The sequence below is a fragment of the Podarcis melisellensis genome, assembly GCF_964234715.1.
Source record: "Podarcis melisellensis genome assembly, chromosome: 14".
Classification (NCBI taxonomy): Eukaryota; Metazoa; Chordata; class Lepidosauria; order Squamata; family Lacertidae; genus Podarcis; species Podarcis melisellensis.
Window position 1 is genome coordinate 30,364,756 of NC_138546.1, and position 20,154 is coordinate 30,384,909.

General features: G+C 44.6%; 1 long non-coding RNA gene across 7 annotated transcripts in view; it reads right to left on the bottom strand.

Annotated features, from left to right (window-relative positions):
* Positions 1-20,154, bottom strand: part of LOC309356935 — a 194,065-nt gene that overhangs the window by 149,696 nt on the left and 24,215 nt on the right. For 2 of the 7 annotated variants that reach the window (XR_014162916.1, XR_014162921.1), the window contains exon 3: positions 7,369-7,479. The exons of 4 other annotated variants lie outside the window; for them this stretch is intronic. This is a non-coding gene — a long non-coding RNA (uncharacterized lncRNA). Of the gene's footprint in view, positions 1-7,368; positions 7,548-20,154 lie in introns of all 7 variants that reach the window. One more of the 7 variants, XR_014162917.1, reaches the window with a different exon arrangement.

The following is a 20,154-nucleotide window of genomic DNA, read 5'->3' on the forward strand; positions in this document are numbered from 1 at the left end:
CCTGACCCAAGACCCAGATGAGCACTTTCCCAACTGCTATGAACCCCTGGGGCAAACCAAACCCCAACAGTTGTAAGCTATCAACACACCATATTCTCCAACTTGCAGCAGAGGAAAATTTGGATGCTTATCCTTTGTGGTCGTGCTCCCATGCACGTCACAAGACTCATGCAAGCGCACAACACCACAAAATGTGCATCTTTCAAGGCTGAGCTCTCACAGGAGTCAAAACAGGTCATCCCAGGATCCAGACAGAAGCTGGAATGTCTCCTGTAATTCTAGGATGTCCTAGGATGTCCCATTCAAAGCAGGACAGTTGAAGCGTATGCTACACCTGTTATCTATCCATACAAACTGATCCATGAGATTAGCAGGCTGTATTTTGGATGTCTCCAAGGTAAATAACCATTCCCTGCTTCTCAAGGCCTTAGGCCGAATTAGCCAAATAGCACAGCAACCATTCCGACCAAATAGATTCAAGACACTGGTTTTAGAACCAAGGCTTTGCCTGGATTGTCCCTGGGTCTCACTCGGTATAAGTTGCCTTCCTTTTTTACTAAAGGTAGCCCAGGAAATTGATAAGTGTGGTAGGAATGAGGAACTGAATCGTCTTACTTGGACATCTGCTGCTATATGAACAGTACATTACGATGGAAAACTACGAAGTTGAGGTTTTCTCCATCAAATCAACATTACAGACTTATAATGCATTCTTTAATTAGATGTCGCTATTAACTGGACTGTTGCGTGATTTAAATCTGGATGTTAATCTCCGTCATTCTACGCTGCCATAGTTTTTATGACATCGAGCGAGTGACTCCTTTATGTAGCAATCTATCTGAAAACCACCTTATTCCCCCCTCTTTCTTTTTTTTAGAAGAATAAAGGACATGAGATTGAAATGAAAGCTTTTCTGAGTCCGTCCATTAGTAATTTTCTGCTTAGTATTTGAAAAATGGCTCGTTTTAATTGCTTCACAGAGGAGAAAGCTATCAAAGCTAATGCTCTTTCTTTCCAAACTTTTGTAATTATTTCTCTTGGACTCTTATTTGAAATGGCTTGAAAATATTTTCATTAAAATGTAGATTTTCCTCCCACCCTTCTCTCTTTCTCTCCTCTCTCTCTCTCTGTGTCTGTATGTCTGTCTGTCTCTCTTTCAAATGGGCTTCGATTCCCCAGTGCTTACCCACCCACCCCACCCCCACTTTTTCTTTGTTTGGCTACTAGCTTTTAACTATGTATAGATGAAATCCAACATTTGAAAATAGGAATGAGGGGACATGTCATTAGCATTGCTAATATTGACTGGGATTTTATCAGGTTTGGATTTCATATCAAACTGCACGGTTTCCAAGGAAAACAATGTTTATGGGAATGTTCTCTCATTCCTGCCACTCCCTGTCCACTCTCCACCCAAAAAAATAAAAATTCTGAAGATTCACTCAAATAGTTTGACCCTTGTGTTTTCCCTCTTGAACTTTGTGAAGTCAATCTAATCCAGTACAGTGGTACCTTGGGTTACATACCCTTCAGGTTACAGACGCTTCAGGTTATAGACTCCACTAACCCAGAAATAGTACCTAAAGTTAAGAACTTTGCTTCAGGATGAGAACAGAAATCGTGCACTGGTGGCGCGGCAGCAGCAGGAGGCCCCATTAGCTAAAATGGTGCTTCAGGTTAAGAAAAGTTTCAGGTTAAGAACGGACCTCTGGAACGAATTAAGTACTTAACCCGAGGTACCACTGTATCTTCTTTTCCACTGTGGCCAGCCATATACTGCTTCAAATCATTGGAACATAGGAAGCTGCTTTATACAGAATCAGACCATTGACCCATCTAGTTCAGTATTGTCCACACTGACTAGCAAGAGCTCTCCAGGGATTCATTCAGGCAGAGCACCTTTCCCAGGCCTACCTGGGACGTGCAGGAGGTTGAACATGGGGCCAAATCAGGTGCTCTATCACTGAATCACCTCCTATTGTTGCTCCCTAGCAAATGGCATTCAGAGGCCTCCGAACCTGAAGGTAGCCTCTCAGTAGCTTATTTTGTCGCCTCTCCTCCATGAATCAAAGGCTGTATCTCAGTGGAAGAGCAGGTGCTTTGCATGCAGAATATTATATACTTAGTTTAGATCCCACCTTTCTCACAAGGGCAGGTCCCAAGGCATCACAGCATCGATTAAAACACATGCATCAACGTAATTATTTTTTAAATTAAAAACAAGATTTTAAAGGGGGGAAATCAATTTGAATGTTCCTGATATGAGAAGGTCCAAGTTATGGGCATGGTCTCACAGAGACCAAGTTGTCCCCACCACTATTCTCCTGGAAGTCCCCTAGATCAGTGTTTCCCAACCGGTGTTCCGCGGCACACTAGTGTGCCGCGAGACCTTGCCTGGTGTGCCGCGAGTCGGGCGGCGAGAGGCGGGGCGGCGGCGGCGAGGATCCGCGTCGAGCCGGGAGCGGCTCCGCGGTGGTGGTGCCGAGGTTTCTCTCTCCATTCTCCCCTCACACACGCACACAGGAAATAACACAGGATCAGCTGACAGGACCCGGCCAATGGGGCGGCGGCGGGGCAGCGCGCGCAAAAGGGAGGAGCGCGAGACAGCGGACGAGGAGGAGGCCGGCATGTCCGGGCAGCAGCAGCAACAACAGCAGCAGCAACTCCCGGCGACGGCTCCTCAAGCCCCGGGCAACCCTACTCCCTCACCGGCCTCGGCCGCCCTCCTGCTCCACCCGCCGCCGCCTCCCCCGCCGCCGCCGGCCACCTCGGCCCCGCCGCCGCCCCCTCCTCCGCCCGCTATCGCCGCCACCACCACAACAGCCGCCGCCGCCTCAGCTGGGCCCATGCCTGCTGGGAGCGGCGGCGGCAGCTGCCGCAGCAGCGCCCCGGCGCCCTACCTTCACGGCGGCGACCCGGCCCTCCTGGTTCGGGAGGCGGGCGCGAGAGCCCCACCCCTCGGCGCTCGCCAGCTCCGCGCGCGTCCTTGCCTGGGCGAAGGTGCTTCTTGGACGGGAGGCTGCGGCGACCAAAGACCCCGGCGGCTGTCAGGAGGAAGCGGAGGAGGAGCGGGAGGCTGACCCCGAACTCGTGGGAGGAGGCGAGAGAGAGAAGGCGCTTGGGCAGCCACCCCAAGCTGGCGCACGCGGGCGCCCCTTTGGAGCTGCCCACCTGAGCGCACGGGACAGGAGCGGCGATTTGATTCGCGCCAGGCCACGCTTGCTGCGGAGGGAGGAGGAGAGCGGCGCCTTCCAGCCTCGTCTCGCTTCGTGACAGCGCCGACCGAGCCTGAGAGGGAGCAGATCCGAGGGGGATCTCCCCCACCCAGCCACCCCCTCGCCGCCCGCCCTGCTCCTGTCGTGGCAGCTGACGAGCCGACTCGCCCTGACCTGCGGGGTCCCCCACGCCGCCTCCGCTCACGGCGGCGACCCGGCCCTGAATGAGCAGGAGAAGGAGCTCAAGCGGCGCCTCAAGCGGCTCTACCCGGCCGTGGACGAGCAGGAGGAGGAGTTGGAGGAGTCCCTCAGTCCCTCGCTTTGCTGCCTCCTCCCCCCCACTCCCAAAGCTTGGAGGTTCCCTGGCAAGGGGGAGGGGGAAAAATTGAAACTTACACTTTCGTGCGTCCCTCCCGGCGTGACGCTGCGCGCTGACGTCACGGGGCTGTAATGGTGGTGTGCCTCGAGATTTTTTTCATCAATCAAGTGTGCCTTTGCCCAAAAAAGGTTGGGAAACACTGCCCTAGATTCTCCTTCCCTCTCTCCTCTTCCACACACCACTCCAGCCTTGTAGGGCAACTAGAGGGACCGCTAGGGCAGTGTTTCCCAACCTTGTGCCTCCAGCTGTTTTTGGCCTACAATTCCCATCATCCCTTGCCACTGGTCTTGCTAGTCAGGGATGATGGGAGTTGTAGGCCAAAAACATCTGGAGGCACAAGGTTGGGAAACACTGCGCTAGGGGTTGCCATAAGAAGAGGAAATGCAATGCCCCTCCCCCCCAAAAAAGAGAGGACTGAATAAAGCACACATATTTGCATACAATTTAGATATGTATAGTAATAGATGCAAAAATAGAAATAATTGCTATCTACTGAAAGCTGCAGTGTATCTCACCCTAGTGGGGAATACTGCACCAACATGACTGGTGCACTTGTTCAGTTTGAGGGCCTGAAGCTTTCTGTTGTCTGCCCTCCCTTCTTATAGCTCTTTGCCTTTAAGCCAAACCCTCCAAGTGTCCCTGTTTTCCAGGGATGTCCCTTATTTAGAGAAGCTGTCCCAGTTTCTGACTGGATCCTGGAATGTCCCACTTTTCCTTAGGATGTCCCTATTTTGATTGGAGAAATGTTGGAGGGTATGGAGTTATCCAACCCCTGAACCGTCTGAAGGCAATCCTGTATAGGGAAGGGGTTTTTTTAATGTTTAATGTATTATTATGTTTTTATATATGTTGGAAGCTGCCCAGAGTGCTGGGGCAACCCGATGAGATGTTGTTGTTGTTGTTTCGACGTTTAGTCGTGTCCGACTCTTTGTGACCCCATGGACCAGAGAACGCCAGGCACCTCTGTCCTCCACTGCCTCCAGTGGCATAGCGTGGGGGGGTGCATGGGGGGCCGGCCGCACCGGGCGCAACATCTGGGGTTAGGGTTAGGGGGCGAAAATCCACAGGTTAGGGGGCGCAAATCCATGGGTTAGGGGGCGCAAATCCACAGGTTAGGGGGTGCAAATTACTTGCCTTGCCCCGGGTGCTGACAACCCACGCTACGCCATTGACTGCCTCCCAATGAGATGTGTGGGGGTATAAATAGTAAAATTATCATTATGGAATGGGACATCTCTATTTTCATCTGAGAAATGTTGGAGGGTACGCTTTAAGCTAGTTTTAGACCAGACAGCCCTTTAAATAGAGGACTCCTTCAAACAGAGGGCTGTCCTCTGTAAAGTAGGAGACAGGGGCATCCTAAACCCAACCCTTCAAGCTGAGATGCCTCTACTCTAGGCTTGAGAGGGCCCTAAACAACATGCCCTCTAGTTGACTCCTTCCAATATCAGTAGGTCACCGGTGACAGAGCCACAGTTGGCAAAGGCAAGTCACCAGTTTAAATTTCCCACAATGCTCTGGTGCAGCATCTTTCAACAAGCCTCTCTACTGGCCCCTCAGCAGTCTTCTAGACCACACCTCCTACTGGCCCTGCTTCTGGAATGTGTCCTTGAATTGGAGTAAATGCCTTGTGCTTCCTGGATGGAGGATACAGAAGGGAGTGTCAAAACTAACCTACTGTGCAAATTTTGCATTAATTGCTCTCCCTCCCTTTGCCTCTAGCCCTGCCAACCACTCTAGCCCTGCCAACCACTGGCATTTGTGGCCCCTGGAAGGTTGCTCAGAAAGCAGTGTGGCCCTCAGACTAAAAGCTTCCCCAGCTCTGGCCTCCACCATGTATGAATCTGTGTTTCTGTTCCCCACCCCTGTCATTTGGTAAATGGTCAATGATCCAAGCTATTCTCTCTCTCTCTCTCTCTCTCTCTCTCTCTCTCTCTCTCTCTCTCTCTCATGTTCCTTTCAAACCCTCCTACTCCAATTTGACTGGTGTGAGAGGTAGTAGCAAGGCAATGAATGAGAAAGAAAGAAAGAAAGAAAGAAAGAAAGAAAGAAAGAAAGAAAGAAAGAAAGAAAGAAAGAAAGAAAGAAAGAGCGAGCCCCAGGCCTGGTCTGCACCACTGCTCCCCTACCCTCTGAAGCCATTATGAACAAGCCTCACTAATTATAACTCCATGGCTAGATGCCCTCCTAAGGCTGTTGTGCTCAGCAGATATGCCTCCTGAAGGAGATATGAGTGAGCTCAGGTAATTCAGAACAGGGAATGCATTTGGGCAGAGGGGGGAGTATGTTATGTTGCTGCTTTTTTTTTTTTTAATTATCAAGAACACATTTTTGGCCCTTAAGTGTCCTACTGCACCGGCGACATCATCCCAGCAGCCATTTTTCTAGTGTTTTCCTTCAGAGACAGCTGTTGCAGATAAGCATCTACAATTATAGATTCCGTTTCCTTTATATATATTTATAAAAAGATGACTGGAAGGAAGAAAGGGAAAGGCTTGGTTTGCTTCTCTATATGGCTGGCAGGTGTTTATTTTACTGCAATGTGTGCTTAGGGGATACCCCAGTAAACTGAGGAACAATCAACATCAACACGCTCTTTGGTCTTATTCCTTCTACTAACTTTGACATTGTTGTTGTTGAAATGCCTTTACTCATTATTAGGGGGCTCCTTTGTCTAGCTCACAGGTGAGCAGTCTGCAGGCCACACGCGGCCTGCTTAGGCCTTCCCTAAAGCCCAGAAGGGATGTAAGGAGGCAATGATTTCTGTCCCATCCTGTGTTTGTCACAACCAGAGCCTTTTCCATTCTGCTACAGTTCAGCTTATGCTGAAACATATGCTATTCATCTCACTAGTTCCTATGGCTGGATTTTGCCAACAAGAAAAACAACATTGTTTTTAGTGAGTGGAAGATGAAATGCAGCAGAATGGAAACACTGCTACATGTGACATATACCAGGTGGAAGGAAAATGATGCCTTATGATATCCCTGTTGTAAGAGGGAGGTAACAACAGGCTGAGGAGAAGAAGAGAAGAAGAGGAGTTTGGATTTGATATCCCACTTTATCACTACCCGAAGGAGTCTCAAAGCCGCTAACATTCTCCTTTCCCTTCCTCCCCCACTCTGTGAGGTGAGTGGGGCTGAGAGACTTCAGAGAAGTGTGACTAGCCGAAGATCACCCAGCAGCTGCATGTGGAGGAGCGGAGACACAAACCCGGTTCCCCAGATTACGAGTCTCGCTCTTAACCACTACACCACACCTCAAAATGTGCAGGTGTGCAAAATGCCTTTAGGGAAGGGGAAGAACCCAAAAGGATGAAGGATGCTTCCAGGCTGCCAATATATTTGGGTGGAATTCAGTCACATAGCAGTAAATTCAGGGAGTACCATTTGCTAGACTTTGAGCCCAGCTCAACAACCTGTTGTCATAGTAGCCAACCAGAAGCCTATAAGAAACTCACAAGCCAGGAGCTGAGCACAAGAGCAATCTTCTCCCCTCTATGCCTCCAAAGCATTGCTGCCTTTTCCTATTCGGGAACTCCACTAAAATGTCTATGGGTTTTAGCTGAGAAACTGGTATATTAAAAAGATTGGTGGGTTTAAAAAAACAAAACCAGTCACAATTCATAGTGTTAATGAATAGATGCATCGACTGGCAAACCAACTTTTCCGGGCTGCAAAAACAAAACCATCCCTCCATCTGAATAAAAGAACCATGTTTCCTAGCTAATATTTACACAAGCTCGTTCTTGCCCACAATGGCAAAGTCACTCACTTGGTTTTCTTCAATCTATTCTTCACCGCCCTCCTGGTAACATTTTCATTGTCAGCCCTGAGTTACTGTTTAATCCATGATCGCTTGATAAATGGAGTTCAATTGGAATACCTGTGTTAATTAAACCAAAGATGGAAGAGACAGCTTTCATTTCTTGCTGATAATTTTCTACGGCTTTTCTACAGCAGAGAGAGAGAGAGAGAGAGAGAGAGAGAGAGAGAGAGAGAGAGAGAGAGAGAGAGAGAGAGAGAGAAAGAAATATGAGGACTTTCTACATCCTCTTACCAAAATGGGGGGGGGGGAGAGAGAGAGAGACCCAGGAGTATTCAATAACACCTTCATATGATAATGCTTGCAATTGTTCAATATTCCTGGCTAATTCCTACACATTCCCTTCGCCCTTTGCAAGTTAGAATTGCTGTTTCATGTCATGAAAACCATTTCCTGTGAGAATGTAGAGGAATTTTCAAAGATGTAATAGATGGACAAAGGACCCTAGTTCAGTGGCAGAGCATCTCCTTTGCATGCAGAAGGTCCAAGGTTCAATCTCTGGCATCTCCCAGTAGGGCTGGGAGTGTCCCTTGCCTGAAACCCTGGAGAGCCCCTGCCAGTCCGTGTAGACAGTACTGGAGCTAGATGGACCAATTGTCTGACTCGGGGATTATGAGAGTTGCAGTCCAACTACATCTGGGGGATGCCTCATGTAGCTCTATACACATTCATCTGCCTACAGCACATACACTAATGTGCTTAGTCCAGCCAAAACAGAACCACATCTTGGTCCATTTATTCCAGGTACTCTGATTCTCAGCTTATTTGTTACAAGTAAACGAACTTCCTAAATATAACCGGGCCCTCCTATCTTGATCTCTTGCTAATTTTAGCATAGCATTGCAAGAGCTAGTAAATTTGTTAGCTTAGATGGTTTTGAAACAATGTATGTGTTTGAGAAGGGGGTGTTATACTTTTAAACACACTCTGTGCAATTTGTGGTGGTCATCTTTAAAAATACTGCTCCATTATCCTTTTTCTCCCCATTTGGAATGAATGAGGCTAATTAATTTCAGGCCATACTTGATGAGGTCAGCACCAAACTAGGGGGTGCGTGCTAGACATTGCTAATCTCTTTCAGCTGAGAGTGATGAATTAAAGATGAAGCATGCCTTCACAGACCTAATTTAGAATGTATATTTTTTTAAAAAAAAACAACCTACAGCAAATAATGCTATAGCATTCACAACAAAGGAAAACTTGTTCTTGTGGCTCCCATGTAGTGTTGATTTTGAAGAAATCTTTTATTCACTTGGGGAGCCTGGCTGTGGATGGGTGGAACAGATCAGAAAATTGGAACATGGGCTTTAGTGTGTGTGTCTGTGTGTGTGTGTAAAACTCACTAGTGTTTGATATCCAGTATGTATTTCTGACATTGTTCATGCTTAATTTAGGGCTTCTTCACTTATTGCACATTTAAGGTGTACACTTAAGATTATTTTAAATGTGGTTCCTTAAAATGTGGCATTCAGATGTGACAAATATAGATATACTTGTCAGAAACCCAGACTTCACTGGTACAGTGCCAATCTGGTTTCATATAGATATACTTGTCAGAAACCCAGACTTCACTGGTACAGTGCCAATCTAGATGATCATGGAGAACCATTATTATATATCCCATCTATTTAAATTCCCTTTAGAAGCAGTTGAGCAAAGAGCAAATTATATTGGGACTGAATAGGCACTTGCAAAGCAATGGTTAACCCAATGCAAGGGTTAACTCAGTGCAAATCACCCTTTGCTAGCACACCCCACAAACCTGCTACTTTGCCCTGTTTGGGAACACATCTATAAACCCATATGTTTCTCCCCAATAAGACTCATTACAGCCTGAGTCAGGTGAGTCAAGTAATAGAATACACTGGAGAAAATGGAAGGGAGACGGTTTAACCCTTCCTGCAACATGGTGATCCCAATCCAGTTTAGAGATATGAAACCTGATCCCAAATCTCCAAAGCCTGAATCTAGTTTACCCCTCAATAGCAAATGCAGGTTTGCTCCCCATAATTTGCTAAACAGTCCTTAGAACCAATCTATGTGTGATACTCATGACACTCAGTCATGCTGCTTTAGGTTAAAAAAGGCATATTTATATGCCTTTTTTAACCTAAAGCAGCTGCATAAATAGGTTGCAATCTGGAGGAGACGTTCTGTGTAGGGAGAAAGAGACTTCTTCAACCTTTCTGAGTATTTTTCCCCATTAGGAATGTCGCCCACCCAACCTGGTGTGTTCCACCCCAAAGAGGAAAAGATGCCTGCAGTATATGGGCCTAAGTTAAAACTAGGTGAAAGATTTATACTAATGCTTCAACTTTAAATCTTCAGTCAACTGGTCAGAGTCAACTTTAGAGTTGCAAGTAAGAATGCAAGGAAAGGCTACTGGATTAGGCCAATGACCTATCTTGTCCAGCATCCTGCTCTCACAGAGCTAACCAAATGCTTGTACAGTGGTACCTCAGGTTACATACGCTTCAGGTTACATATGCTTCAGGTTACATATGCTTCAGGTTACAGACTCCGCTAACCCAGAAATTGTACCTCGGGTTAAGAACTTTGCTTCAGGATGAGAACAGAAATTGTGCAGCAGTAGCTGCACAGCAGCAGCAGGAGGCCCCATTAGCTAAAGTGGTGCTTCAGGTTAAAAACATTTTCAGGTTAAGAACAGACCTCCAGAATGAATTAAGTACTTAACCAGAGGTACCACTGTACACAACTGGCATGCCAGACCCGAACACAAGAACCCTCTCCACTCCTGTGATTTCCAGCAACTGATATTCAGAAGCATTACTGTCTCTGTCCGTAGAGGCAGAGCATAACCATCTCAGCTAGCAGCCATTGATAACCTCTTCAATAAATTTGTCTAATCCTCTTTTAAAGTCATCTAAGTTGGTGGCTATCACTGCCTTACAGCAAAATCCTATACATGTCTATTCAGAAGAAAGTCTCAATGACTTCAGTGGGCCAGGTGGGGATGTAAAGAGGAACTGTTATCTCTCACATGCAGCACTGTTTCTGATCCACTGCAGTTCATCTTCCACCCAAAACTACATCATTGCTGTCAGCTGTGGCAAAATTATGTAATTCATGTAAATTGTGCAAATCATATTGTCATTAATAAGGTTACCAGACGTCCCCGTTTCCCGGGGACAGTCGCTGGATTCACAAATCAGTCCCCTGACAGAATCCCATCATTCCTACTGAAGTTGAAAAGTGCCCCTGGATTCATTGAAAAAAATCTGGTAACCTTACATTATGTGATTCCACCCCCATTCATTTCAGTGCAATGGAAATGCAATGTGAATGTCATGTATCATTTGTGGACTGAAAGCAAAGACAATATAATATTCACTGGATTTATTTCCATTCTGGATATGGGACAAATAAGCAAACATCAGCCATTTCTGCTCCCGTTTCTGTTTGTTGTCGGAATTCTCTGGCATTCCTACTCCCAAGTAAGTGGATATAGGATTGCAGCCTATTAAATATATCTCATGTTTCAGTATCCCATCAGAGTTGTCTAATGATGTATGTTTGTTAATGCAATTTATGACTCCAGTTAAAACCTCTGGGCACTGTGATCTTTCCCAGGTGAGCTGTACCTGTGACATACTTTGTTTTGGGGAGGTTTCTGCTTCCCAAATTCAAACTTTGTCTCCTTTCATATCAAGAGTGTGTGCATGATGGTAATTGTTTCTTTAAAGTGTTGCTGCATTTTTCCATGTTTTCCTGCTAGGTGGGTGGTGTAGATTATATGATAGCTTTTATCAGGCTGGCTTAATACAATAATAACATGTGCCCAGTTTCTGCCTGACAAAGAGGTGCATTCTTCAAGCACAAGGGAGGACTGTAGACCCTTTTCATGTGAGATACTAATGTGTCTTACAACTTTGCTTGCAGCACTTGTGGGGTGTGTTTGTTTTGCAGGAGGACAGAAGATGCAAACGAAACTGAAGTTGCATTCTAGGGAGGAACCGTCAAATCTGTCAATTTCAGTTTCTTTCAGTTTCTCATTCTTTTCTGTCTCAATTTCACTTCTCCACATTTCTACATCAGTATGCAAAAAAGAATTTTAAGTCCCCATGAAAATTCATCAGCATTTTAGTGTGGATTTCCCCTAATACACACATTTTTGTATGCCATTTTCCCTAATATAATTTTTATATGTTATTTGTAATAATATAAGCATTTTCATGCATGCATTAACCAAGTGTGTGCATTTTTGTACATGTTGCCTTGCTGGAGAAGTCCATTGCAACAGCCATAGATTTGCGATTTCTGAAGGCTAGCTCTGTTTCAGCTTGTGCTTAATGTTTTGAAAAGGAAAAATGAGATAAGTTTGCCTTTAAATGAGAACTAAATCCAACATCTCCCCTATCCCTAAATGCAGGCAATGTGGGCCTTGCATCTGTGTGACAAACCAGTCGGCGTATGTACAAGACAGTTCAAGTCTCACACATGAAACTGTGCTTAGAGACACAAGCTCCAAACTGAGGTACAAAATGAATTAATCAACTATCCTGGCCCCAGTTGCAGAAGGCATTTAGGGGCAACATAAAATGAGCTCGGGGCCATTTGTAGCTCCTGAGCCACAGGTTCCCCCACCTGTGTTCTGTGTCGTGGTAGAAAGTCTGTAAGACAGTCCCCTGGTTGGACAATCTTAATCAATGGATCATGGAAAATTTAGTCAATGAATCAATTCATTGATCAGCTAATTCAACTAATATGGGCCTGAGTCAAAAGAGCTGTTTGGAAGCACAACGCTCACTTGGTTTGTTTTCACATGACCTCCGCCTTGTGTTTTCTAGCATCAGGCATCATTTTAGAAGATGTATCTCCTTCCTGTGTATAAATGAAGGGTGTGCATACTTCTTAGCAGTCCATACTGGACATCTACACATTTTTGGAAATACCTGTATAAGAATTAATATTTTTTTTCAAATTAAAAAAAGGGAAAATGGCATCCTGATTTTGGGGAAAGGGTCATAGCTCGGTGATAGATTCATGCAGAAGGTCCTGAGTTCAATCCCTAGCAACTCCAAGTAGGACTGGGAATGTCACCTGTTTGAAATCCTGGACAACTGCTGCCCGTTAGTGCAGATGATACTGTGAGATGAATCAATGGTCTTGCTTGATGTCATGCAGCTTTCTCCCATCGTTCGGCCCAGACACTGAGGTCCGGCTCCAAGGGCCTTCTGGCGTGAGGTTACAGGGAAGTGAGGTTACAGGGAACCAGGCAGTGGCACCCGCCCTGTGGAACGCCCTCCCATCAGATGTCAAGGAAATAAACAACTATCTGACTTTTAGAAGACATATGAAGGCAGCTCTGTTTAGGGAAGTTTTTGATATTTGATGTTATATCATATTTTTAGTATTCTGTTGGAAGCCGCCCAAATGTTGTTGTTGTTGTCATTGTCATCTGCACTGATTGCACATTTTTAGATGGTCAATTTAAAAAATGATCAATCAAGTGAATGTTGCTACTCTAGAGTTCTGCGTTTAAATACACAGGTCCTATCTACTTCGCCTTTCAATTGGAAGTCATCAAGTATACAGTGTTCAAGTATTTTAAAAATGAGTAAAATATAGTCCTGTTCAGGTTCACCACTGGAGGAGAGGATGGCTGAGCTGAGCAGCCATGCCCTTGCCACCAAGTGCATTGAGCAGCCCTGCCCCCAGAAATCCATGTATAGCATAAAACCTGAAGTTGCATGTAATTGCTGAAAGCCTTTGTATGGACCCAGCGTGGTTCGGGTTCTGGGGAGCACAGAAGCTTTCATATACATTGAGCCCCTGCCTGCAGACATCCCCACTGTGTGTGCAGATGACAACAGAGAGTGTGGCTGCTTCGTGCAGTTCCATTCCTGTGTTGCTCTACGTTGGATCTATAACAGCTAAATGTGGTTTAAATGCATGTGTAAATCCACACTACAACTTCTCTGCATCTGCTGTATGTGCATATAAACAATGAATTGTTTTGCTAAAGCAGGGGTGAGGGGGCTTTTTCAACCTGAGTGCCACATGCTAGGGTTGGTTGGGCCAGAGGCAAAAGGGAGGAGAGCAATGAATGCAGATATTACCTGTGTACTGTAAGTTCAGAGACCTACCGTACCTTCTCAGTAATCTCAGTTCAAGGTTGCCTTATCACATATAGGCCCCCACGTTTGCTACAACTGCGGCAAGGATGCTACTGGCACAAAGATGGGAAAACGATAAAATACCAACCAAAGAAGAATGGCAAGAAAAACCTTATGGAATATGCCAAAATGGCAAAACTAACTGAAAGACTTCGAAATAAGGATAAAAAAAACATTTAAGAAAGAATGGGAACCATTTTCAGCCTACATAAAGAATCAATGCAAAGAATTGGACTCATTAGCAGGTTTTGAATAATCATTTACAATTAGCAAAAATCATATAATCTACAAGTAAAAGTACAAAAAAATGGGTGAAAAATGGAATATGCAGGAAATGATATGATTTTGAAATAAACCAGAGAGGGAGGTTGAGGGAAGTCTGGGGGGAATGGGGAAATTTCAGAACTGTGAATTATGTTTTTGTTATGCTTTAATATTGGAAAAATGGAAAACTTAATAAAAATTAATTCAAAAAATCCCCACATATATGCCCCCTTGATTGCTTCATTCTGTGACACTAGCATTGTTCATAAGTGCAACATAATACACATTCTGTACTTGTAAGAAACTGATATCTTAGTGTAACATCACCCATACTTTGGACTCCCTGCCTATTCACATCAGGCAAGGCACCTTCTCTATCCAGACATATAGAATGTTGACTTATATTTTAAACCTGATTTTTAGCTTACTGGTGATTTTAATCATTTTTGAATGTTTTAAATAGTTGCGCTTAACTGTTCTTTACTGATAATTTTATTGTTTTATTCTTTTTTAAAAAACTGCTTGGAGGTTTTGATACAATATATACATTTTGTGGCATGAAAAAATAGGCTGGTTTCTACACACATTCTATTTTCCATTCAGACAAGTAAGAGGCATCATCAGAGTCTAAGAACACAGCCAAGCAAAAACACCCAAGGAGGGTGCAAGGCAGAAGTGTGGTTGGCAATGGTGTGTGTGATTAGGGAGAGGATGTGGCCTATGAAAAGCCCTAAGGACCAGATGGAGAAGTCTTGAGGACCAAATTTTGCCCCAAAGCCTGAGGTTCTCCACACCCAGGACTCAGCTAAAAAGGTAAAGGTAAAGGGACCCCTGACCATTAGATCCAGTCGTGACCGACTCTGGGGTTGCGGCGCTCATCTCGCTTTACTGGCCAAGGGAGCCAGCGTACAGCTTCCGGGTTATGTGGCCAGCATGACTAAGCCGCTTCTGGCAAACCAGAGCAGCTCACGGAAACGCCGTTTACCTTCCTGCCAGAGTGGTACCTATTTATCTACTTGCACTCTGACGTGCTTTTGAACTGCTAGGTTGGCAGGAGCTAGGACCAAGCAACGGGAGCTCACTCCGTCATGGGGATTCAAACCGCTGACCTTCTGATCTGCAAGCCCTAGGCTCTGTGGTTTAACCCACAGCGCCACCCGCGTCCCACAGGACTCAGCTACACAGCTGCAAATAAAAAATTTTAAGTGTGTTATAAAGTGCAATATACAAATGTGACACTAGATGGTGATGGTGAGCTATGGCAAATTCAATATATTTTTCAAAACGTTATTTTTAAAAGCATTTTCACAGCATTTTTATATGTGTGTAGATTCCACCCAGGTCCCCCCGCTGCTAAACAGAGAAACTGATAGCAAGCAAACAACCTACTGCTGAGCAGATTTGCCGTAACTTTTTAAATGGGTGGCTCTGCCTGCCTGCCTGCCTTTGCATCCCAGTAGTCCTTATTAGAGGGAACCTGCTTCCCATTATGTCCTGTCCCCATGCTGAATCAATCTTCCAACCCTTTGATTGCTTCTGAAAATATGTTTATTTTTTAATAATGCTCGTTTTTGCTCCCCTGTGATTAAACCCAGACAAGGCAATGCCCAGAAAGTATGTAGAGGGATTCTTTTGGGCAGAAAGGGGAGATAAAGACCACATGTTTTTCTTATTGTGGGACCATTAGAGCATATAAATCTGGCCATTTGTGTTGTAGACGCATCAGAGGGTGGTTGTAATAAATACAGATTGGCACATCATGCTCGCCAAATGGACTTTATGGATCATGTCCCATGCTTCGTAATTCTCTGGTGCTGTCCCTGAACTAGCTTCTTGAAGGCTATTAAAATTCTGAATGGTGCATTATTCCACTTTTTGGGTACACTTCTCGGTCCTAACTGTCAAAGGCCTATTGAAAGAACCTGGCTTTTGAAATAAATCATTTTTCTCTTTTGAGGGAACATACTGTCCTTTCTAAGAATTGAATCCCTTACCAATTTTTTTAAAAAAATCAGCGATGATCTAGCTGTAGAACCTGGCAGATGTGCATCATAGTTTGGTTGGGCTATTCAGAAATTGAGAATAGCAGACAAGAGAACAGCTGAATACATTTAAGCCAGTAAAATCTAGGGTCAAATGTTAACCTGCTTGATGCACCTAACTACGGGAGAGGAGAAATGTGGTTCCGTTTGCACATAAAAGTAAATATACCTAAGCTGCATGTCCCAAAACAATATGCAAACCAAAACACAGCCCTCCTTTTAAATTCACACCTTTTCAAATGATGTGATGCAGTTCGCTATCTAAATAACGGCGGCAAAAATGCATATACTATGGCAAAGAGTGTATTAAAATGTATATATTACTGGAAATAGCACATACTATGCATTAAAACACAGAAAATCACATTGAAAGGTGTATATATTAGAGGGAATTGCATACAAGTCTCTGAACATTAGGAAAAATTCACACTAAAATGCTGGCTGGTTTTCATTAGGACTTTCCCTAAAAGAATTGCAAATAGAGAAAAGGAGAAACTGCGATAAACAGAAATTGACAGACTCACCCATCTCAACACCTCATGTCTAGGCCAGGAACAGGCAACTCAGAAAGGTACCGGTTGCTTCTCATCTTCCCCCCACCCCCAAATCGTTATTCATTTGTTTGCTTGTTTAGTGAAAGCATTTGCATCCCATCTTTCTCAGTCAATATGAACCCTTCCACTGGCTAGGATAGCTTTAAAAGAGGCTTAGATAAATCCAGTCCACAAATGTACGAAACTGACATACCAGTTCAGACGACTGATCCATCTAGCTTGGCATTTTGTACACCATGAGTAGCCAGTGGGCTGCTGGTGCCCTTCAGATTTGACGGGTCTCCAGTTTTCATTATTCCTGACCACAAGCCACAGTGTCTGGGGCTGATGGGAGTTAGAGTCCAACAACCACATTGACTGCCAATGTTCTAAACTGACTGGTAGCAGCTTTCTAGACTTCCAGAGAGAGGTCTTTCTGAGCTTGTGTTACCTTTCCCTCCCCTCCATTATTGTTAAGCCTTATAGATTGTAAGCTCCTCGAGACAAGGACCTGTCTAACTGGATGTGCAGTGCAATCTTCCACATGTTTCATGACAAGTAAGTCCCACTTTGTTCAATGGGGTTTGCTCCCAGGCAACTGAGTACAGAATTGCAGCCTAAATTACTTAATAGGCTGGTATATGAGCACACCCTCTTCAATGCCTAGTTATGCCTGTAGCGCCTTTTCAAACTTGTTTACCTAGCCCAGCTGTGCTGCATTATCAGAAGGGAGGCCATGAAATCTTAGCCATCATGCTGTATTATACTGTCAGCAGTTTAAACCAACTGTGGATTTGTAGAGAGAGATTAATTCATTTGCCCTCTCTCATTACCCTAGAATTTGCGGTCATCTGACAAAATTAACTGGCAGTAGATTCAGGACAGAGAAAAAGAAGGTACTTTTTCACACGACATGCAATTAGCTTGTGGGATTTGATCGTGGCTACTGGCTTAGGTAACTTTAAGAAGGAGCCGACATGAATTCATGACACTGGAGAGGTCTATCAATGCCTATTGGCCATTTATGCTTCCATGCTCAAGCTTGCGTACACACTACAACTTTAAGGCACTTTTGAAACACATAGTTTCCCTCAGAGAATTCTGAGCATTGTATTTTGTTAAGGGTTGATGGGCATTGTAACTCTGCAAGGGGTAAGGTGCAGGGCCCAGAATTCTTTGAGGGAAAGAATGTGCTTTGAATGTGTTTTCTGGATACAGTGTTCACAAAGCCTCAACAATACTGAACCAAATGGATCATTCTTCTGATACAATAAGGCTCTCTTTAGTACATATTATTCTCTGAAATGGGCAGAAACGGCGTGTGGCTGTTGATGGAGAATTTGCAAAGACAGTTACTTTTGGAATGAGATGTCATGGCAGACGACCCCTTCAGATTGGAGTCTTTTTGCAGGTGTGTTCTGCAACATGTTCTTGATACAATAGTGAACAGTAGATAAATCAATGCATTCATGGTGGATTTATACCAGACCATCCAGATATCGTACCACTTTCTTACTTGTTCTGCAGTGCTCCCAGTGTTACCACATTATTGCCATCTGGAAGGTCCCTCTTGTGCTATGTAGCACCACAACAGCAGGGCAACAACAATATCAGAGAAAGGATGTTTGCAGTAGGGAAAGTTGCAGGATTTCAGCAGGGAGCTATGGGACATGAACCGATTGGAAACAAAGCAGAATGTCCACCCCCCAAAAAATTGCAGGTACAGTGGTACTTTGGGTTAAATACTTAATTCATTCCGGAGGTCCGTTCTTGACCTGAAACTGTTCTTAACCTGAAGCACCACTTTAGCTAATGGGGCCTCCTGCTGCTGCGCCACCGGAGCACGATTTCTGTTCTCAACCTGAAGCAAAATTCTTAACCTGAAGCACTATTTCTGGATTAATGGACTATATAACCTGAAGCATATGTAACCTGAGGTACCACTGTACAAGCTACAGGGAGAGGGTTGAAATGCTTGACTCAGGGAGAGCCTAACCACTGTAGTTCATATGTTGCTAACCTCGATGTTGGATTAGTGCAATGCCCTCTATGGGAGCTCACGGGTCTGGTTTGGAAGCTCATGCTGGTGCAGAATGTGGACGCGAAATTGCCGATGGGTACGTTTAGTCAACAGCATGTCACACCATCATTAAAGCATCTGCACTGACTGCCTGTCTTCTACTGAGACAGATTCCAGGTTCTTGTATGGATTTATAAAGCCCTGAACAACTTAGTCCAGGGTACATCAAGGACCACCAGAGCCCTGTCACTAAGATTCTCTACAGGAGCATCATTGGTCATTCACCAAGCTGGCAAGGCTCATCTGACAACAAGAAGAAACTAAGCTTTTAGTGTCATCAACTCAGTATTACGGAATACTCTTCCAAAAGGGATTCAGCAGGAAAAGTTTCAACTTTTAAATGCCTGCTGAAAAACTTTTGTATTCTGTCAGGGTTATGAGGGCTATTGAGAATACATCTTTCCATGATAATTAACTGATTTAATTGTTTGTATAGTTTTTACTGTATGTTTTTTAAGTATATTTTTGTATACTTTTTATGAATAACATCAAATACATATTTTGATAAATAAAATAAAACTCAGCATGAATTCACCATGAAAAGGACATCCAAGGAGGAACTTATACAACAAATGCGGTTTTTGTGGTGGTTTCCACTGTGGTTGTGCTAAAGCACAATAGTGCCCCTCCAGATGGCAACTAACAACTAATAAAACAGATTGCTGTGTGCACAGACCAGTATGAATTTGCTGCTACTGATCCATTGTTGTGCCAATGGTCACATATATCTGCAATATATATAGGTAAAGGTAAAGGGACCCCTGACCATTAGGTCCAGTTGTGACCAACTCTGGGGTTGCAGCACTCATCTTGCTTTATTGGTCAAGGGAGCTGGCATACAGCTTCCAGGTCCTGTGGCCAGCATGACTAAGCTGCTTCTGGTGAACCAGAGCAGCGCATGGAAACACTGTTTACCTTCCCGCCAGAGCAGTACCTATTTATCTACTTGCACTTTGACATGCTTTCAAACTGCTAAGTTGGCAGAAGCAGGGACCGAGCCCCGGGAGCTCACCCCGTCACGGGGATTCAAACCGCCAACCTTCTGATCAGCAAGTCCTAGGCTTTGTGGTTTAACCCACAGCGTCACCCACGTCCCTGCAATATAAATATATATATTATACACACACACACACACTTTTCCCTCAAAGATGCCTGGGAACTGTAGTTTGTTAAGGATGCTGAGTACTGTGTCTCTGTGAGGGGAATCCTGGGAATGGTAGTTGACCCCTCACAGAGATACAGTACCCAGCATCCTTAACAAACTACAGTTCCCAGGCTTCTTTGAGGGAAAGTTATGTGCTTTAAAGGTATGCTGCAGATGTGACCAGTTACAGAATGCAGAATGCATCTGCAAAACATACACACATACATTTCAGTAGAGAGTGGGGGCCTCTATCTATCTATCTATCTATCTATCTATCTATCTATCTATCATCTCTCTCTCTCTATCTTCCCTTTCCTGGGGTATCCATCTCTGAAAGGACCCCTTCTGTATTTTAAAAAAGCTCCCCTTTACTTCACGCACGAGGCAGAGAAAGAATTGTTCTGCCCCATGTGTTTCTATATTTAAAGGGCTTAAGTCGAAAGGTGTGCATTGCCTCTGTGTGTGTGCGTGCGTGTGTGTGTGCGTGTGTGTGGAGAGGAGGGAATTCTGATTGCAGATAACTGCTCAATTTGAT